This window comes from Brienomyrus brachyistius, chromosome 2 (assembly GCF_023856365.1).
Source record: "Brienomyrus brachyistius isolate T26 chromosome 2, BBRACH_0.4, whole genome shotgun sequence".
In the NCBI taxonomy this organism is placed as follows: domain Eukaryota; kingdom Metazoa; phylum Chordata; class Actinopteri; order Osteoglossiformes; family Mormyridae; genus Brienomyrus; species Brienomyrus brachyistius.
This window is the reverse complement of record NC_064534.1, coordinates 40,397,851-40,416,956: the sequence shown is the minus strand read 5'-3', so window position 1 is coordinate 40,416,956 and position 19,106 is coordinate 40,397,851. Positions and strand designations below refer to the sequence as shown.

The 19,106-nt window shown below is 44.4% G+C and overlaps 14 non-coding genes and 1 pseudogene across 14 annotated transcripts; all 15 read right to left on the bottom strand.

Annotated features, from left to right (window-relative positions):
* Nucleotides 1–1,050: 1,050 nt before the first annotated feature.
* LOC125734251 (5S ribosomal RNA) lies at nt 1,051–1,169 on the bottom strand. The gene has a single exon (XR_007393571.1). It is a non-coding gene; the product is annotated as a 5S ribosomal RNA (ribosomal RNA).
* Nucleotides 1,170–2,250: 1,081 nt separating this feature from the next.
* On the bottom strand, nt 2,251–2,369 carry LOC125735087 (5S ribosomal RNA). The gene has a single exon (XR_007394386.1). It is a non-coding gene; the product is annotated as a 5S ribosomal RNA (ribosomal RNA).
* Nucleotides 2,370–3,446: 1,077 nt separating this feature from the next.
* On the bottom strand, nt 3,447–3,565 carry LOC125734486 (5S ribosomal RNA). Its single transcript, XR_007393796.1, has one exon. It is a non-coding gene; the product is annotated as a 5S ribosomal RNA (ribosomal RNA).
* A 1,087-nt stretch (nt 3,566–4,652) lies between these two features.
* LOC125734366 (5S ribosomal RNA) lies at nt 4,653–4,771 on the bottom strand. Its single transcript, XR_007393681.1, has one exon. It is a non-coding gene; the product is annotated as a 5S ribosomal RNA (ribosomal RNA).
* A 1,080-nt stretch (nt 4,772–5,851) lies between these two features.
* Nucleotides 5,852–5,970, bottom strand: LOC125737173 (5S ribosomal RNA). The gene has a single exon (XR_007396439.1). It is a non-coding gene; the product is annotated as a 5S ribosomal RNA (ribosomal RNA).
* A 1,250-nt stretch (nt 5,971–7,220) lies between these two features.
* Nucleotides 7,221–7,339, bottom strand: LOC125733837 (5S ribosomal RNA). Its single transcript, XR_007393172.1, has one exon. It is a non-coding gene; the product is annotated as a 5S ribosomal RNA (ribosomal RNA).
* Nucleotides 7,340–8,415: 1,076 nt separating this feature from the next.
* Nucleotides 8,416–8,534, bottom strand: LOC125736660 (5S ribosomal RNA). The gene has a single exon (XR_007395935.1). It is a non-coding gene; the product is annotated as a 5S ribosomal RNA (ribosomal RNA).
* Nucleotides 8,535–9,609: 1,075 nt separating this feature from the next.
* On the bottom strand, nt 9,610–9,728 carry LOC125735930 (5S ribosomal RNA). Its single transcript, XR_007395215.1, has one exon. It is a non-coding gene; the product is annotated as a 5S ribosomal RNA (ribosomal RNA).
* A 1,081-nt stretch (nt 9,729–10,809) lies between these two features.
* Nucleotides 10,810–10,928, bottom strand: LOC125737055 (5S ribosomal RNA). Its single transcript, XR_007396321.1, has one exon. It is a non-coding gene; the product is annotated as a 5S ribosomal RNA (ribosomal RNA).
* A 1,075-nt stretch (nt 10,929–12,003) lies between these two features.
* On the bottom strand, nt 12,004–12,122 carry LOC125735929 (5S ribosomal RNA). The gene has a single exon (XR_007395214.1). It is a non-coding gene; the product is annotated as a 5S ribosomal RNA (ribosomal RNA).
* Nucleotides 12,123–13,201: 1,079 nt separating this feature from the next.
* On the bottom strand, nt 13,202–13,320 carry LOC125730883 (5S ribosomal RNA). The gene has a single exon (XR_007391176.1). It is a non-coding gene; the product is annotated as a 5S ribosomal RNA (ribosomal RNA).
* Nucleotides 13,321–14,400: 1,080 nt separating this feature from the next.
* On the bottom strand, nt 14,401–14,519 carry LOC125735565 (5S ribosomal RNA). The gene has a single exon (XR_007394859.1). It is a non-coding gene; the product is annotated as a 5S ribosomal RNA (ribosomal RNA).
* Nucleotides 14,520–15,601: 1,082 nt separating this feature from the next.
* On the bottom strand, nt 15,602–15,720 carry LOC125731438 (5S ribosomal RNA; annotated as a pseudogene).
* A 1,076-nt stretch (nt 15,721–16,796) lies between these two features.
* On the bottom strand, nt 16,797–16,915 carry LOC125736649 (5S ribosomal RNA). Its single transcript, XR_007395924.1, has one exon. It is a non-coding gene; the product is annotated as a 5S ribosomal RNA (ribosomal RNA).
* A 1,213-nt stretch (nt 16,916–18,128) lies between these two features.
* On the bottom strand, nt 18,129–18,247 carry LOC125737068 (5S ribosomal RNA). The gene has a single exon (XR_007396334.1). It is a non-coding gene; the product is annotated as a 5S ribosomal RNA (ribosomal RNA).
* Nucleotides 18,248–19,106: the final 859 nt, after the last annotated feature.

The following is a 19,106-nucleotide window of genomic DNA, read 5'->3' as shown; positions in this document are numbered from 1 at the left end:
TGCATTACACGCCTCTATACATGCCAGTTGGTCCCATTGGATCCTACTAATGTTCTTTTTTTTTTTTTTATCTGACTCACACTGCAGCCCCACCATCCAATCGGCAGCGCCGGACCCACACCAAACATTCACCAAACTACTCAGCCAGCAGCCTCCCACAATTATTCCATTCTTTCCGCATCCGCACACTTCCTTCTTTTTAACTCCTTTTCACTACCGCACAGGTTAATCGCCGCACGTCCCCCGCCGGCAAACATTACTCCTTTGCCTACTGCATGCAGGCTTCTCTTAACGACCCTCTGTTATCAACTCCACTAACAGCCACAAAATCTCTGCCGCACGAAGCCCACTGGTAGCTGCTGAATCACATGCTTCCCCAAAACGTCGCGCTGTCAGAACACTGGGAGCTACACACACCAACAAGTCCATACTGCAGGCTGCAGCCAGAACAATTTTCTACATTCAAACATCGACGGCCTCTTCTCTCTAAAAATTCACCAGACCGCTTCTACCACCAGCAAAGAAGTTTCCATCCCTAATTCCTCTGTGACTCCCACTAACCTAAACATTAAGCTGGCATTGAAGGGTGTGAATTACCCCGGCCAATCTGTTCTTTCAAATACAGCTTTTAGCAAGTTTTGAAAGGAGAAGAGCAGAACTTGCTATGCCAATAATATCGAGTCTTCTGTGGCGAAGTGGTTTTTGCATAGAAAACAAAGCGGTCAGTTGAAGAGGAATAATATCAGTACTTTGTTTAAAACTGTGTGTAAAAAGCTGTCTCTTTATCATTAACAATAAGTTGTAAAATGTGAATGGGGAGTGACAGTCTTCAAGTTTGTGAGAAGATCGCGCCCTGGTGGAATAAAGGCACGTACAGCTTAGAGCACCTTGAATTACCAGGAAGTATTTAGAGTAAAACGGTGTGTAAAAGCTACCTTTATGAATGAGAGAAAAATATATATATATATAAAATAGTAAAATGGAAGGGGAGTGATAGATTTAAATTAATCGTGAAGTGGAGCGCCCCCTGTATAAAGTAAAAGTGAGAAAAGCTTACAGCACCTGGTATTCCCAGGAGGTCTCCCATCCAAGTACTAACCAGACCCTACCCTACTTAACTTACGAGATCGGATGAGATCGGGCGTGTTCAGGGTGGTATGGCCATAAGCGAGAGACGCTACCAAAAACAGCCCTTTTGCATTACACGCCTCTATACATGCCAGTTGGTCCCATTGGATCCTACTAATGTTCTTTTTTTTTTTTTTATCTGACTCACACTGCAGCCCCACCATCCAATCGGCAGCGCCGGACCCACACCAAACATTCACCAAACTACTCAGCCAGCAGCATACCACAATTATTCCATTCTTTCCGCATCCGCACACTTCCTTCTTTTTAACTCTTTTTCACTACCGCACAGGTTAATCGCCGCACGTCCCCCGCCGGCAAACATTACTCCTTTGCCTACTGCATGCAGGCTTCTCTTAACGACCCTCTGTTATCAACTCCGCTAACAGCCACAAAATCTCCGCCGCACGAAGCCCACTGGAAGCTGCTGAGTCACATGCTTCCCCAAAACGTCACGCTGTCAGAACACTGGGAGCTACACACACCAACAAGTCCATACTGCAGGCTGCAGCCAGAACAATTTTCTACATTCAAACATCGACGGCCTCTTCTCTCTAAAAATTCACCAGACCGCTTCTACCACCAGCAAAGAAGTTTCCATCCCTAATTCCTCTGTGACTCCCACTAACCTAAACATTAAGCTGGCATTGAAGGGTGTGAATTACCCCGGCCAATCTGTTCTTTTAAATACAGCTTTTAGCAAGTTTTGAAAGGAGAAGAGCAGAACTTGCTATGCCAATAATATCGAGTCTTCTGTGGCGAAGTGGTTTTTGCATAGAAAACAAAGCGGTCAGTTGAAGAGGAATAATATCAGTACTTTGTTTAAAACTGTGTGTAAAAAGCTGTCTCTTTATCATTAACAATAAGTTGTAAAACGTGAATGGGGAGTGACAGTCTTCAAGTTTGTGAGAAGATCGCGCCCTGGTGGAATAAAGGCACGAACAGCTTAGAGCACCTTGAATTACCAGGAAGTATTTAGAGTAAAACGGTGTGTAAAAGCTACCTTTATGAATGAGAGAAAAATATATATATATATATATAAAATAGTAAAATGGAAGGGGAGTGATAGATTTAAATTAATCGTGAAGTGGAGCGCCCCCTGTATTAAGTAAAAGTGAGAAAAGCTTACAGCACCTGGTATTCCAAGGAGGTCTCCCATCCAAGTACTAACCAGACCCTACCCTGCTTAGCTTACGAGATCGGATGAGATCGGGCGTGTTCAGGGTGGTATGGCCATAAGCGAGAGACGCTACCAAAAACAGCCCTTTTGCATTACACGCCTCTATACATGCCAGTTGGTCCCATTGGATCCTACTAATGTTCTTTTTTTTTTTTTTATCTGACTCACACTGCAGCCCCACCATCCAATCGGCAGCGCCGGACCCACACCAAACATTCACCAAACTACTCAGCCAGCAGCATACCACAATTATTCCATTCTTTCCGCATCCGCACACTTCCTTCTTTTTAACTCTTTTTCACTACCGCACAGGTTAATCGCCGCACGTCCCCCGCCGGCAAACATTACTCCTTTGCCTACTGCATGCAGGCTTCTCTTAACGACCCTCTGTTATCAACTCCGCTAACAGCCACAAAATCTCCGCCGCACGAAGCCCACTGGAAGCTGCTGAGTCACATGCTTCCCCAAAACGTCGCGCTGTCAGAACACTGGGAGCTACACACACCAACAAGTCCATACTGCAGTCTGCAGCCAGAACAATTTTCTACATTCAAACATCGACGGCCTCTTCTCTCTAAAAATTCACCAGACCGCTTCTACCACCAGCAAAGAAGTTTCCATCCCTAATTCCTCTGTGACTCCCACTAACCTAAACATTAAGCTGGCATTGAAGGGTGTGAATTACCCCGGCCAATCTGTTCTTTTAAATACAGCTTTTAGCAAGTTTTGAAAGGAGAAGAGCAGAACTTGCTATGCCAATAATATCGAGTCTTCTGTGGCGAAGTGGTTTTTGCATAGAAAACAAAGCGGTCAGTTGAAGAGGAATAATATCAGTACTTTGTTTAAAACTGTGTGTAAAAAGCTGTCTCTTTATCATTAACAATAAGTTGTAAAACGTGAATGGGGAGTGACAGTCTTCAAGTTTGTGAGAAGATCGCGCCCTGGTGGAATAAAGGCACGAACAGCTTAGAGCACCTTGAATTACCAGGAAGTATTTAGAGTAAAACGGTGTGTAAAAGCTACCTTTATGAATGAGAGAAAAATATATATATATATAAAATAGTAAAATGGAAGGGGAGTGATAGATTTAAATTAATCGTGAAGTGGAGCGCCCCCTGTATAAAGTAAAAGTGAGAAAAGCTTACAGCACCTGGTATTCCCAGGAGGTCTCCCATCCAAGTACTAACCAGACCCTACCCTGCTTAGCTTCCGAGATCAGACGAGATCGGGCGTGTTCAGGGTGGTATGGCCGTAAGCGAGAGATGCTACCAAAAACAGCCCATTTGCATTACACGAATCTATACATGCCAGTTAGTCCAAGTGGATCCTACTCCTGTTTTTTTTTTTTTTTTTTTTTTTGTCTGACTCACACTCCAGCCCCACCATCCAATCGGCAGCGCCGGACCCACACCAAACATTCACCAAACTACTCAGCCGGCAGCCTACCACAATTATTCCATTCTTTCCGCATCCGCACACTTCCTTATTTTTAACTCCTTTTCACTACCGCACAGGTTAATCGCCGCACGTCCCCCGCCGGCAAACATTACTCCTTTGCCTACTGCATGCAGGCTTCTCTTAACGACCCTCTGTTATCAACTCCGCTAACAGCCACAAAATCTCCGCCGCACGAAGCCCACTGGTAGCTGCTGAATCACATGCTTCCCCAAAACGTCGCGCTGTCAGAACACTGGGAGCTACACACACCAACAAGTCCATACTGCAGGCTGCAGCCAGAACAATTTTCTACATTGAAACATCGACGGCCTCTTCTCTCTAAAAATTCACCAGACCGCTTCTACCACCAGCAAAGAAGTTTCCATCCCTAATTCCTCTGTGATTCCCACTAACCTAAACATTAAGCTGGCATTGAAGGGTGTGAATTACCCCGGCCAACCTGTTCTTTTAAATACAGCTTTTAGCAAGTTTTGAAAGGAGAAGAGCAGAACTTGCTATGCCAATAATATCGAGTCTTCTGTGGCGAAGTGGTTTTTGCATAGAAAACAAAGCGGTCAGTTGAAGAGGAATAATATCAGTACTTTGTTTAAAACTGTGTGTAAAAAGCTGTCTCTTTATCATTAACAATAAGTTGTAAAATGTGAATGGGGAGTGACAGTCTTCAAGTTTGTGAGAAGATCGCGCCCTGGTGGAATAAAGGCACGAACAGCTTACAGCACCTAGAATTACCAGGAAGTATTTAGAGTAAAACGGTTTCTAAAAGCTGGCTTTAAGAATGAGAGAAAAAAATATATATATATATATAAAATAGTAAAATGGAAGGGGAGTGATAGATTTAAATTAATCGTGAAGTGGAGCGCCCCCTGTATAAAGTAAAAGTGAGAAAAGCTTACAGCACCTGGTATTCCCAGGTGGTCTCCCATCCAAGTACTAACCAGACCCTATCCTGCTTAGCTTCCGAGATCAGACGAGATCGGGCGTGTTCAGGGTGGTATGGCCATAAGCGAGAGATGCTACCAAAAACAGCCCTTTTGCATTACACGCCTCTATACATGCCAGTTGGTCCCATTGGATCCTACTCCTGTTTTTTTTTTTTTTTTTTATCTGACTCACACTGCAGCCCCACCATCCAATCGGCAACGCCGGACCCACACCAAACATTCACCAAACTACTCAGCCGGCAGCCTACCACAATTATTCCATTCTTTCCGCATCCGCACACTTCCTTCTCTTTAACTCCTTTTCACTACCGCACAGGTTAATCGCCGCACGTCCCCCGCCGGCAAACATTACTCCTTTGCCTACTGCATGCAGGCTTCTCTTAACGACCCTCTGTTATCAACTCCGCTAACAGCCACAAAATCCCCACCGCACGAAGCCCACTGGTAGCTGCTGAATCACATGCTTCCCCAAAACGTCGCGCTGTCAGAACACTGGGAGCTACACACACCAACAAGTCCATACTGCAGGCTGCAGCCAGAACAATTTTCTACATTCAAACATCGACGGCCTCTTCTCTCTAAAAATTCACCAGACCGCTTCTACCACCAGCAAAGAAGTTTCCATCCCTAATTCCTCTGTGACTCCCACTAACCCAAACATTAAGCTGGCATTGAAGGGTGTGAATTACCCCGGCCAATCTGTTCTTTTAAATACAGCTTTTAGCAAGTTTTGAAAGGAGAAGAGCAGAACTTGCTATGCCTATAATATCGAGTCTTCTGTGGCGAAGTGGTTTTTGCATAGAAAACAAAGCGGTCAGTTGAAGAGGAATAATATCAGTACTTTGTTTAAAACTGTGTGTAAAAAGCTGTCTCTTTATCATTAACAATAAGTTGTAAAACGTGAATGGGGAGTGACAGTCATCAAGTTTGTGAGAAGATCGCGCCCTGGTGGAATAAAGGCACGAACAGCTTACAGCACCTAGAATTACCAGGAAGTATTTAGAGTAAAACGGTTTCTAAAAGCTGGCTTTAAGAATGAGAGAAAAAAATATATATATATATAAAATAGTAAAATGGAAGGGGAGTGATAGATTTAAATTAATCGTGAAGTGGAGCGCCCCCTGTATAAAGTAAAAGTGAGAAAAGCTTACAGCACCTGGCATGCCCAGGAGGTCTCCCATCCAAGTACTAACCAGACCCTACCCTGCTTGGCTTCTGAGATCAGACGAGATCGGGCGTGTTCAGGGTGGTATGGCCGTAAGCGAGAGATGCTACCAAAAACAGCCCTTTTGCATTACACGCCTCTATACATGCCAGTTGGTCCCATTGGATCCTACTAATGTTCTTTTTTTTTTTTTTATCTGACTCACACTGCAGCCCCACCATCCAATCGGCAGCGCCGGACCCACACCAAACATTCACCAAACTACTCAGCCGGCAGCCTACCACAATTATTCTATTCTTTCCGCATCCGCACACTTCCTTCTTTTTAACTCCTTTTCACTACCGCACAGGTTAATCGCCGCACGTCCCCCGCCGGCAAACATTACTCCTTTGCCTACTGCATGCAGGCTTCTCTTAACGACCCTCTGTTATCAACTCCGCTAACAGCCACAAAATCTCCGCCGCACGAAGCCCACTGTTAGCTGCTGAATCACATGCTTCTCCAAAACGTCGCGCTGTCAGAACACTGGGAGCTACACACACCAACAAGTCCATACTGCAGGCTGCAGCCAGAACAATTTTCTACATTCAAACATCGACGGCCTCTTCTCTCTAAAAATTCACCAGACCGCTTCTACCACCAGCAAAGAAGTTTCCATCCCTAATTCCTCTGTGATTCCCACTAACCTAAACATTAAGCTGGCATTGAAGGGTGTGAATTACCCCGGCCAATCTGTTCTTTTAAATACAGCTTTTAGCAAGTTTTGAAAGGAGAAGAGCAGTACTTGCTATGCCAATAATATCGAGTCTTCTGTGGCAAAGTGGTTTTTGCATAGAAAACAAAGCGGTCAGTTGAAGAGGAATAATATCAGTACTTTGTTTAAAACTGTGTATAAAAAGCTGTCTCTTTATCATTAACAATAAGTTGTAAAACGTGAATGGGGAGTGACAGTCTTCAAGTTTGTGAGAAGATCGCGCCCTGGTGGAATAAAGGCACGAACAGCTTACAGCACCTAGAATTACCAGGAAGTATTTAGAGTAAAACGGTTTCTAAAAGCTGGCTTTATGAAAGAGAGAAAAAAAATATATATATAAAATAGTAAAATGAAAGGGGAGTGCTAGATTTATATTAATCGTGAAGTGGAGCGCCCCCTGTATAAAGTAAAAGTGAGAAAAGCTTACAGCACCTAGAATTACCAGGAAGTATTTAGAGTAAAACGGTTTCTAAAAGCTGGCTTTATGAAAGAGAGAAAAAATATATATATATAAAATAGTAAAATGGAAGGGGAGTGCTAGATTTAAATTAATCGTGAAGTGGAGCGCCCCCTGTATAAAGTAAAAGTGAGAAAAGCTTACAGCACCTGGTATGCCCAGGAGGTCTCCCATCCAAGTACTAACCAGACCCTACCCTGCTTAGCTTCCGAGATCAGACGAGATCGGGCGTGTTCAGGGTGGTATGGCCGTAAGCGAGAGATGCTACCAAAAACAGCCCTTTTGCATTACACGCCTCTATACATGCCAGTTGGTCCCATTGGATCCTACTAATGTTCTTTTTTTTTTTTTTATCTGACTCACACTGCAGCCCCACCATCCAATCGGCAGCGCCGGACCCACACCAAACATTTACCAAACTACTCAGCCGGCAGCCTACCACAATTATTCCATTCTTTCCGCATCCGCACACTTCCTTCTTTTTAACTCCTTTTCACTACCGCACAGGTTAATCGCCGCACGTCCCCCGCCGGCAAACATTACTCCTTTGCCTACTGCATGCAGGCTTCTCTTAACGACCCTCTGTTATCAACTCCGCTAACAGCCACAAAATCTCCGCCGCACGAAGCCCACTGGTAGCTGCTGAATCACATGCTTCCCCAAAACGTCGCGCTGTCAGAACACTGGGAGCTACACACACCAACAAGTCCATACTGCAGGCTGCAGCCAGAACAATTTTCTACATTCAAACATCGACGGCCTCTTCTCTCTAAAAATTCACCAGACCGCTTCTACCACCAGCAAAGAAGTTTCCATCCCTAATTCCTCTGTGATTCCCACTAACCTAAACATTAAGCTGGCATTGAAGGGTGTGAATTACCCCGGCCAATCTGTTCTTTTAAATACAGCTTTTAGCAAGTTTTGAAAGGAGAAGAGCAGAACTTGCTATGCCAATAATATCGAGTCTTCTGTGGCGAAGTGGTTTTTGCATAGAAAACAAAGCGGTCAGTTGAAGAGGAATAATATCAGTACTTTGTTTAAAACTGTGTGTAAAAAGCTGTCTCTTTATCATTAACAATAAGTTGTAAAACGTGAATGGGGAGTGACAGTCTTCAAGTTTGTGAGAAGATCGCGCCCTGGTGGAATAAAGGCACGAAGAGCTTACAGCACCTAGAATTACCAGGCAGTATTTAGAGTAAAACGGTTTCTAAAAGCTGGCTTTATGAAAGAGAGAAAAAAAATATATATATAAAATAGTAAAATGGAAGGGGAGTGCTAGATTTATATTAATCGTGAAGTGGAGCGCCCCCTGTATAAAGTAAAAGTGAGAAAAGCTTACAGCACCTGGTATGCCCAGGAGGTCTCCCATCCAAGTACTAACCAAACCCTACCTTGCTTGGCTTCCGAGATCAGATGAGATCGGGCGTGTTCAGGGTGGTATGGCCGTAAGCGAGAGATGCTACCAAAAACAGCCCTTTTGCATTACACGCCTCTATACATGCCAGTTGGTCCCATTGGATCCTACTAATGTTCTTTTTTTTTTTTTATCTGACTCACACTGCAGCTCCACCATCCAATCGGCAGCGCCGGACCCACACCAAACATTCACCAAACTACTCAGCCGGCAGCCTACCACAATTATTCCATTCTTTCCGCATCCGCACACTTCCTTCTTTTTAACTCCTTTTCACTACCGCACAGGTTAATCGCCGCACGTCCCCCGCCGGCAAACATTACTCCTTTGCCTACTGCATGCAGGCTTCTCTTAACGACCCTCTGTTATCAACTCCGCTAACAGCCACAAAATCTCCGCTGCACGAAGCCCACTGGTAGCTGCTGAATCACATGCTTCCCCAAAACGTCGCGCTGTCAGAACACTGGGAGCTACACACACCAACAAGTCCATACTGCAGGCTGCAGCCAGAACAATTTTCTACATTCAAACATCGACGGCCTCTTCTCTCTAAAAATTCACCAGACCGCTTCTACCACCAGCAAAGAAGTTTCCATCCCTAATTCCTCTGTGATTCCCACTAACCTAAACATTAAGCTGGCATTGAAGGGTGTGAATTACCCCGGCCAATCTGTTCTTTTAAATACAGCTTTTAGCAAGTTTTGAAAGGAGAAGAGCAGAACTTGCTATGCCAATAATATCGAGTCTTCTGTGGCAAAGTGGTTTTTGCATAGAAAACAAAGCGGTCAGTTGAAGAGGAATAATATCAGTACTTTGTTTAAAACTGTGTGTAAAAAGCTGTCTCTTTATCATTAACAATAAGTTGTAAAACGTGAATGGGGAGTGACAGTCTTCAAGTTTGTGAGAAGATCGCGCCCTGGTGGAATAAAGGCACGAACAGCTTACAGCACCTAGAATTACCAGGAAGTATTTAGAGTAAAACGGTTTCTAAAAGCTGGCTTTATGAAAGAGAGAAAAAAAATATATATATAAAATAGTAAAATGAAAGGGGAGTGCTAGATTTATATTAATCGTGAAGTGGAGCGCCCCCTGTATAAAGTAAAAGTGAGAAAAGCTTACAGCACCTGGTATGCCCAGGAGGTCTCCCATCCAAGTACTAACCAGACCCTACCTTGCTTGGCTTCCGAGATCAGATGAGATCGGGCGTGTTCAGGGTGGTATGGCCGTAAGCGAGAGATGCTACCAAAAACAGCCCTTTTGCATTACACGCCTCTATACATGCCAGTTGGTCCCATTGGATCCTACTAATGTTCTTTTTTTTTTTTTTATCTGACTCACACTGCAGCTCCACCATCCAATCGGCAGCGCCGGACCCACACCAAACATTCACCAAACTACTCAGCCGGCAGCCTACCACAATTATTCCATTCTTTCCGCATCCGCACACTTCCTTCTTTTTAACTCCTTTTCACTACCGCACAGGTTAATCGCCGCACGTCCCCCGCCGGCAAACATTACTCCTTTGCCTACTGCATGCAGGCTTCTCTTAACGACCCTCTGTTATCAACTCCGCTAACAGCCACAAAATCTCCGCTGCACGAAGCCCACTGGTAGCTGCTGAATCACATGCTTCCCCAAAACGTCGCGCTGTCAGAACACTGGGAGCTACACACACCAACAAGTCCATACTGCAGGCTGCAGCCAGAACAATTTTCTACATTCAAACATCGACGGCCTCTTCTCTCTAAAAGTTCACCAGACCGCTTCTACCACCAGCAAAGAAGTTTCCATCCCTAATTCCTCTGTGATTCCCACTAACCTAAACATTAAGCTGGCATTGAAGGGTGTGAATTACCCCGGCCAATCTGTTCTTTTAAATACAGCTTTTAGCAAGTTTTGAAAGGAGAAGAGCAGAACTTGCTATGCCAATAATATCGAGTCTTCTGTGGCGAAGTGGTTTTTGCATAGAAAACAAAGCGGTCAGTTGAAGAGGAATAATATCAGTACTTTGTTTAAAACTGTGTGTAAAAAGCTGTCTCTTTATCATTAACAATAAGTTGTAAAACGTGAATGGGGAGTGACAGTTTTCAAGTTTGTGAGAAGATCGTGCCCTGGTGGAATAAAGGCACGAACAGCTTACAGCACCTAGAATTACCAGGAAGTATTTAGAGTAAAACGGTGTGTAAAAGCTGCCTTTATGAATGAGAGAAAAATATATATATATATATATAAAATAGTAAAATGGAAGGGGAGTGATAGATTTAAATTAATCGTGAAGTGGAGCGCCCCCTGTATAAAGTAAAAGTGAGAAAAGCTTACAGCACCTGGTATTCCCAGGAGGTCTCCCATCCAAGTACGAACCAAACCCTAACCTGCTTGGCTTCCGAGATCAGACGAGATCGGGCGTGTTCAGGGTGGTATGGCCGTAAGCGAGAGATGCTACCAAAAACAGCCCTTTTGCATTACACGCCTCTATACATGCCAGTTGGTCCCATTGGATCCTACTAATGTTCTTTTTTTTTTTTTATCTGACTCACACTGCAGCCCCACCATCCAATCGGCAGCGCCGGACCCACACCAAACATTCACCAAACTACTCAGCCGGCAGCCTACCACAATTATTCCATTCTTTCCGCATCCGCACACTTCCTTCTTTTTAACTCCTTTTCACTACCGCACAGGTTAATCGCCGCACGTCCCCCGCCGGCAAACATTACTCCTTTGCCTACTGCATGCAGGCTTCTCTTAACGACCCTCTGTTATCAACTCCGCTAACAGCCACAAAATCTCCGCCGCACGAAGCCCACTGGTAGCTGCTGAATCACATGCTTCCCCAAAACGTCGCGCTGTCAGAACACTGGGAGCTACACACACCAACAAGTCCATACTGCAGGCTGCAGCCAGAACAATTTTCTACATTCAAACATCGACGGCCTCTTCTCTCTAAAAATTCACCAGACCGCTTCTACCACCAGCAAAGAAGTTTCCATCCCTAATTCCTCTGTGATTCCCACTAACCTAAACATTAAGCTGGCATTGAAGGGTGTGAATTACCCTGGCCAATCTGTTCTTTTAAATACAGCTTTTAGCAAGTTTTGAAAGGAGAAGAGCAGAACTTGCTATGCCAATAATATCGAGTCTTCTGTGGCGAAGTGGTTTTTGCATAGAAAACAAAGCGGTCAGTTGAAGAGGAATAATATCAGTACTTTGTTTAAAACTGTGTGTAAAAAGCTGTCTCTTTATCATTAACAATAAGTTGTAAAACGTGAATGGGGAGTGACAGTCTTCAAGTTTGTGAGAAGATCGCGCCCTGGTGGAATAAAGGCACGAACAGCTTACAGCACCTAGAGTTACCAGGAAGTATTTAGAGTAAAACGGTTTCTAAAAGCTGGCTTTATGAAAGAGAGAAAAAAAATATATATATAAAATAGTAAAATGGAAGGGGAGTGCTAGATTTATATTAATCGTGAAGTGGAGCGCCCCCTGTATAAAGTAAAAGTGAGAAAAGCTTACAGCACCTGGTATGCCCAGGAGGTCTCCCATCCAAGTACTAACCAGACCCTACCTTGCTTGGCTTCCGAGATCAGATGAGATCGGGCGTGTTCAGGGTGGTATGGCCGTAAGCGAGAGATGCTACCAAAAACAGCCCTTTTGCATTACACGCCTCTATACATGCCAGTTGGTCCCATTGGATCCTACTAATGTTCTTTTTTTTTTTTTATCTGACTCACACTGCAGCCCCACCATCCAATCGGCAGCGCCGGACCCACACCAAACATTCACCAAACTACTCAGCCGGCAGCCTACCACAATTATTCCATTCTTTCCGCATCCGCACACTTCCTTCTTTTTAACTCCTTTTCACTACCGCACAGGTTAATCGCCGCACGTCCCCCGCCGGCAAACATTACGCCTTTGCCTACTGCATGCAGGCTTCTCTTAACAACCCTCTGTTATCAACTCCGCTAACAGCCACAAAATCTCCGCCGCACGAAGCCCACTGGTAGCTGCTGAATCACATGCTTCCCCAAAACGTCGCGCTGTCAGAACACTGGGAGCTACACACACCAACAAGTCCATACTACAGGCTGCAGCCAGAACAATTTTCTACATTCAAACATCGACGGCCTCTTCTCTCTAAAAATTCAGCAGACCGCTTCTACCACCAGCAAAGAAGTTTCCATCCCTAATTCCTCTGTGATTCCCACTAACCTAAACATTAAGCTGGCATTGAAGGGTGTGAATTACCCCGGCCAATCTGTTCTTTTAAATACAGCTTTTAGCAAGTTTTGAAAGGAGAAGAGCAGAACTTGCTATGCCAATAATATCGAGTCTTCTGTGGCGAAGTGGTTTTTGCATAGAAAACAAAGCGGTCAGTTGAAGAGGAATAATATCAGTACTTTGTTTAAAACTGTGTGTAAAAAGCTGTCTCTTTATCATTAACAATAAGTTGTAAAACGTGAATGGGGAGTGACAGTCTTCAAGTTTGTGAGAAGATCGCGCCCTGGTGGAATAAAGGCACGAACAGCTTACAGCACCTAGAATTACCAGGAAGTATTTAGAGTAAAACGGTTTCTAAAAGCTGCCTTTATGAATGAGAGAAAAAAAATATATATATATATAAAATAGTAAAATGGAAGGGGAGTGATAGATTTAAATTAATCGTGAAGTGGAGCGCCCCCTGTATAAAGTAAAAGTGAGAAAAGCTTACAGCACCTGGTATTCCCAGGTGGACTCCCATCCAAGTACTAAACCGACCCTAACCTGCTTAGCTTCCGAGATCAGACGAGATCGGGCCTGTTCAGGGTGGTATGGCCGTAAGCGAGAGATGCTACCAAAAACAGCCCTTTTGCATTACACGCGTCTATACATGCCAGTTAGTCCCATTGGATCCTACTCCTGTTTTTTTTTTTTTTTACCTGACTCACACTGCAGCCCCACCATCCAATCGGCAGCGCCGGACCCACACCAAACATTCACCAAACTACTCAGCCGGCAGCCTACCACAATTATTCCATTCTTTCCGCATCCGCACACTTCCTTCTTTTTAACTCCTTTTCACTACCGCACAGGTTAATCGCCGCACGTCCCCCGCCGGCAAACATTACTCCTTTGCCTACTGCATGTAGGCTTCTCTTAACGACCCTCTGTTATCAACTCCGCTAACAGCCACAAAATCTCCGCCGCACGAAGCCCACTGGTAGCTGCTGAATCACATGCTTCCCCAAAACGTCGCACTGTCAGAACACTGGGAGCTACACACACCAACAAGTCCATACTGCAGGCTGCAGCCAGAACAATTTTCTACATTCAAACATCGACGGCCTCTTCTCTCTAAAAATTCACCAGACCGCTTCTACCACCAGCAAAGAAGTTTCCATCCCTAATTCCTCTGTGATTCCCACTAACCTAAACATTAAGCTGGCATTGAAGGGTGTGAATTACCCCGGCCAATCTGTTCTTTTAAATACAGCTTTTAGCAAGTTTTGAAAGGAGAAGAGCAGAACTTGCTATGCCAATAATATCGAGTATTCTGTGGCGAAGTGGTTTGTGCATAGAAAACAAAGCGGTCAGTTGAAGAGGAAAAATATCAGTACTTTGTTTAAAACTGTGTGTAAAAAGCTGTCTCTTTATCATTAACAATAAGTTGTAAAACGTGAATGGGGAGTGACAGTCTTCAAGTTTGTGAGAAGATCGCGCCCTGGTGGAATAAAGGCACGAACAGCTTACAGCACCTAGAATTACCAGGAAGTATTTAGAGTAAAACGGTTTCTAAAAGCTGCCTTTATGAATGAGAGAAAAAAAAAATATATATATATATAAAATAGTAAAATGGAAGGGGAGTGATAGATTTAAATTAATCGTGAAGTGGAGCGCCCCCTGTATAAAGTAAAAGTGAGAAAGGCTTACAGCGCCTGGTATTCCCAGGAGGTCTCCCATCCAAGTACTAACCAAAACCTACCCTGCTTGGCTTCCGAGATCAGACGAGATCGGGCGTGTTCAGGGTGGTATGGCCGTAAGCGAGAGATGCTACCAAAAACAGCCCTTTTGCATTACACGCGTCTATACATGCCAGTTAGTCCCATTGGATCCTACTCCTGGTTTTTTTTTTTTTTTTATCTGACTCACACTGCAGCCCCACCATCCAATCGGCAGCGCCGGACCCACACCAAACATTCACCAAACTACTCAGCCGGCAGCCTACCACAATTATTCCATTCTTTCCGCATCCGCACACTTCCTTCTTTTTAACTCCTTTTCACTACCGCACAGGTTAATCGCCGCATGTCCCCCGCCGGCAAACATTACTCCTTTGCCTACTGCATGCAGGCTTCTCTTAACGACCCTCTGTTATCAACTCCGCTAACAGCCACAAAATCTCCGCCGCACGAAGCCCACTGGTAGCTGCTGAATCACATGCTTCCCCAAAACGTCACGCTGTCAGAACACTGGGAGCTACACACACCAACAAGTCCATACTGCAGGCTGCAGCCAGAACAATTTTCTACATTCAAACATCGACGGCCTCTTCTCTCTAAAAATTCACCAGACCGCTTCTACCACCAGCAAAGAAGTTTCCATCCCTAATTCCTCTGTGATTCCCACTAACCTAAACATTAAGCTGGCATTGAAGGGTGTGAATTACCCCGGCCAATCTGTTCTTTTAAATACAGCTTTTAGCAAGTTTTGAAAGGAGAAGAGCAGAACTTGCTATGCCAATAATATCGAGTATTCTGTGGCGAAGTGGTTTGTGCATAGAAAACAAAGCGGTCACTTGAAGAGGAAAAATATCAGTACTTTGTTTAAAACTGTGTGTAAAAAGCTGTCTCTTTATCATTAACAATAAGTTGTAAAACGTGAATGGGGAGTGACAGTCTTCAAGTTTGTGAGAAGATCGCGCCCTGGTGGAATAAAGGCACGAACAGCTTACAGCACCTAGAATTACCAGGAAGTATTTAGAGTAAAACGGTTTCTAAAAGCTGCCTTTATGAATGAGAGAAAAAAAAAAAATATATATATATAAAATAGTAAAATGGAAGGGGAGTGATAGATTTAAATTAATCGTGAAGTGGAGCGCCCCCTGTATAAAGTAAAAGTGAGAAAGGCTTACAGCGCCTGGTATTCCCAGGAGGTCTCCCATCCAAGTACTAACCAAAACCTACCCTGCTTGGCTTCAGAGATCAGACGAGATTGGGCGTGTTCAGGGTGGTATGGCCGTAAGCGAGAGATGCTACCAAAAACAGCCCTTTTGCATTACACGCGTCTATACATGCCAGTTAGTCCCATTGGATCCTACTCCTGGTTTTTTTTTTTTTTTATCTGACTCACACTGCAGCCCCACCATCCAATCGGCAGCGCCGGACCCACACCAAACATTCACCAAACTACTCAGCCGGCAGCCTACCACAATTATTCCATTCTTTCCGCATCCGCACACTTCCTTCTTTTTAACTCCTTTTCACTACCGCACAGGTTAATCGCCGCACGTCCCCCGCCGGCAAACATTACTCCTTTGCCTACTGCATGCAGGCTTCTCTTAACGACCCTCTGTTATCAACTCCGCTAACAGCCACAAAATCTCCGCCGCACGAAGCCCACTGGTAGCTGCTGAATCACATGCTTCCCCAAAACGTCACGCTGTCAGAACACTGGGAGCTACACACACCAACAAGTCCATACTGCAGGCTGCAGCCAGAACAATTTTCTACATTCAAACATCGACGGCCTCTTCTCTCTAAAAATTCACCAGACCGCTTCTACCACCAGCAAAGAAGTTTCCATCCCTAATTCCTCTGTGATTCCCACTAACCTAAACATTAAGCTGGCATTGAAGGGTGTGAATTACCCCGGCCAATCTGTTCTTTTAAATACAGCTTTTAGCAAGTTTTGAAAGGAGAAGAGCAGAACTTGCTATGCCAATAATATCGAGTCTTCTGTGGCGAAGTGGTTTTTGCATAGAAAACAAAGCGGTCAGTTGAAGAGGAATAATATCAGTACTTTGTTTAAAACTGTGTGTAAAAAGCTGTCTATTTATCATTAACAATAAGTTGTAAAACGTGAATGGGGAGTGACAGTCTTCAAGTTTGTGAGAAGATCGCGCCCTGGTGGAATAAAGGCACAAACAGCTTACAGCACCTAGAATTACCAGGAAGTATTTAGAGTAAAACGGTTTCTAAAAGCTGCCTTTATGAATGAGAGAAAAATATATATATATATAAAATAGTAAAATGGAAGGGGAGTGATAGATTTAAATTAATCGTGAAGTGGAGCGCCCCCTGTATAAAGTAAAAGTGAGAAAAGCTTACAGCACCTGGTATTCCCAGGATGTGTCCCATCCAAGTACTAACCAGACCCTACCCTGCTTAGCTTCTGAGATCGGATGAGATCGGGTGTGTTCAGGGTGGTATGGCCATAAGCGAGAGACGCGACCAAAAACAGCCCTTTTGCATTACACGCGTCTATACATGCCAGTTAGTCCCATTGGATCCTACTCCTGGTTTTTTTTTTTTTTTTATCTGACTCACACTGCAGCACCACCATCCAATCGGCAGCGCCGGACCCACACCAAACATTCACCAAACTACTCAGCCGGCAGCCTACCACAATTATTCCATTCTTTCCGCATCCGCACACTTCCTTCTTTTTAACTCCTTTTCACTACCGCACAGGTTAATCGCCGCACGTCCCCCGCCGGCAAACATTACTCCTTTGCCTACTGCATGCAGGCTTCTCTTAACGACCCTCTGTTATCAACTCCGCTAACAGCCACAAAATCTCCGCCGCACGAAGCCCACTGGTAGCTGCTGAATCACATGCTTCCCCAAAACGTCACGCTGTCAGAACACTGGGAGCTACACACACCAACAAGTCCATAATGCAGGCTGCAGCCAGAACAATTTTCTACATTCAAACATCGACGGCCTCTTCTCTCTAAAAATTCACCAGACCGCTTCTACCACCAGCAAAGAAGTTTCCATCCCTAATTCCTCTGTGATTCCCACTAACCTAAACATTAAGCTGGCATTGAAGGGTGTGAATTACCCCGGCCAATCTGTTCTTTTAAATACAGCTTTTAGCAAGTTTTGAAAGGTGAAGAGCAGAACTTGCTATGCCAATAATATCGAGTCTTCTGTGGCGAAGTGGTTTTTGCATAGAAAACAAAGCGGTCAGTTGAAGAGGAATAATATCAGTACTTTGTTTAAAACTGTGTGTAAAAAGCTGTCTCTTTATCATTAACAATAAGTTGTAAAACGTGAATGGGGAGTGACAGTCTTCAAGTTTGTGAGAATATCGCGCCCTGGTGGAATAAAGGCACGGACAGCTTACAGCACCTAGAATTACCAGGAAGTATTTAGAGTGACTGTGATGGGCTGGCCCCCCATCCTGGGTTGTTCCCTGCCTCGTGCCCATTGATTCCGGGATAGGCTCCGGACCCCCCGCGACCCAATAGGATAAGCGGTTTGGAAAATGGATGGATGGATGGATATTTAGAGTAAAACGGTGTGTAAAAGCTGCCTTTATGAAAGAGAGAAAAATATATATATATATAAAATAGTAAAATGGAAGGGGAGTGATAGATATAAATTAATCGTGAAGTGGAGCGCCCCCTGTATAAAGAAAAAGTGAGAAAAGCTTACATCACCTGGTATTCCCAGGAGGTCTCCCATCAAAGTACTAACCAGACCCTACCCTGCTTGGCTTCTGAGATCGGATGAGATCGGGCGTGTTCAGGGAGGTATGGCCATAAGCGAGAGACGTGACCAAAAACAGCCCTTTTGCATTACACGCGTCTATACATGCCAGTTAGTCCCATTGGATCCTACTCCTGTTTTTTTTTTTTTTTATCTGACTCACACTGCAGCACCACCATCCAATCGGCAGCGCCGGACCCACACCAAACATTCACCAAACTACTCAGCCGGCAGCCTACCACAATTATTCCATTCTTTCCGCATCCGCACACTTCCTTCTTTTTAACTCCTTTTCACTACCGCACAGGTTAATTGCCGCACGTCCCCCGCCGGCAAACATTACTCCTTTGCCTACTGCATGCAGGCTTCTCTTAACGACCCTCTGTTATCAACTCCGCTAACAGCCACAAAATCTCCGCCGCACGAAGCCCACTGGTAGCTGCTGAATCACATGCTTCCCCAAAACGTCACGCTGTCAGAACACTGGGAGCTACACACACCAACAAGTCCATAATGCAGGCTGCAGCCAGAACAATTTTCTACATTCAAACATCGACGGCCTCTTCTCTCTAAAAATTCACCAGACCGCTTCTACCACCAGCAAAGAAGTTTCCATCCCTAATTCCTCTGTGATTCCCACTAACCTAAACATTAAGCTGGCATTGAAGGGTGTGAATTACCCCGGCCAATCTGTTCTTTTAAATACAGCTTTTAGCAAGTTTTGAAAGGAGAAGAGCAGAACTTGCTATGCCAATAATATCGAGTCTTCTGTGGCGAAGTGGTTTTTGCATAGAAAACAAAGCTGTCAGTTGAAGAGGAATAATATCAGTACTTTGTTTAAAACTGTATGTAAAAAGCTGTCTCTTTATCATTAACAATAAGTTGTAAAACGTGAATGGGGAGTGACAGTCTTCAAG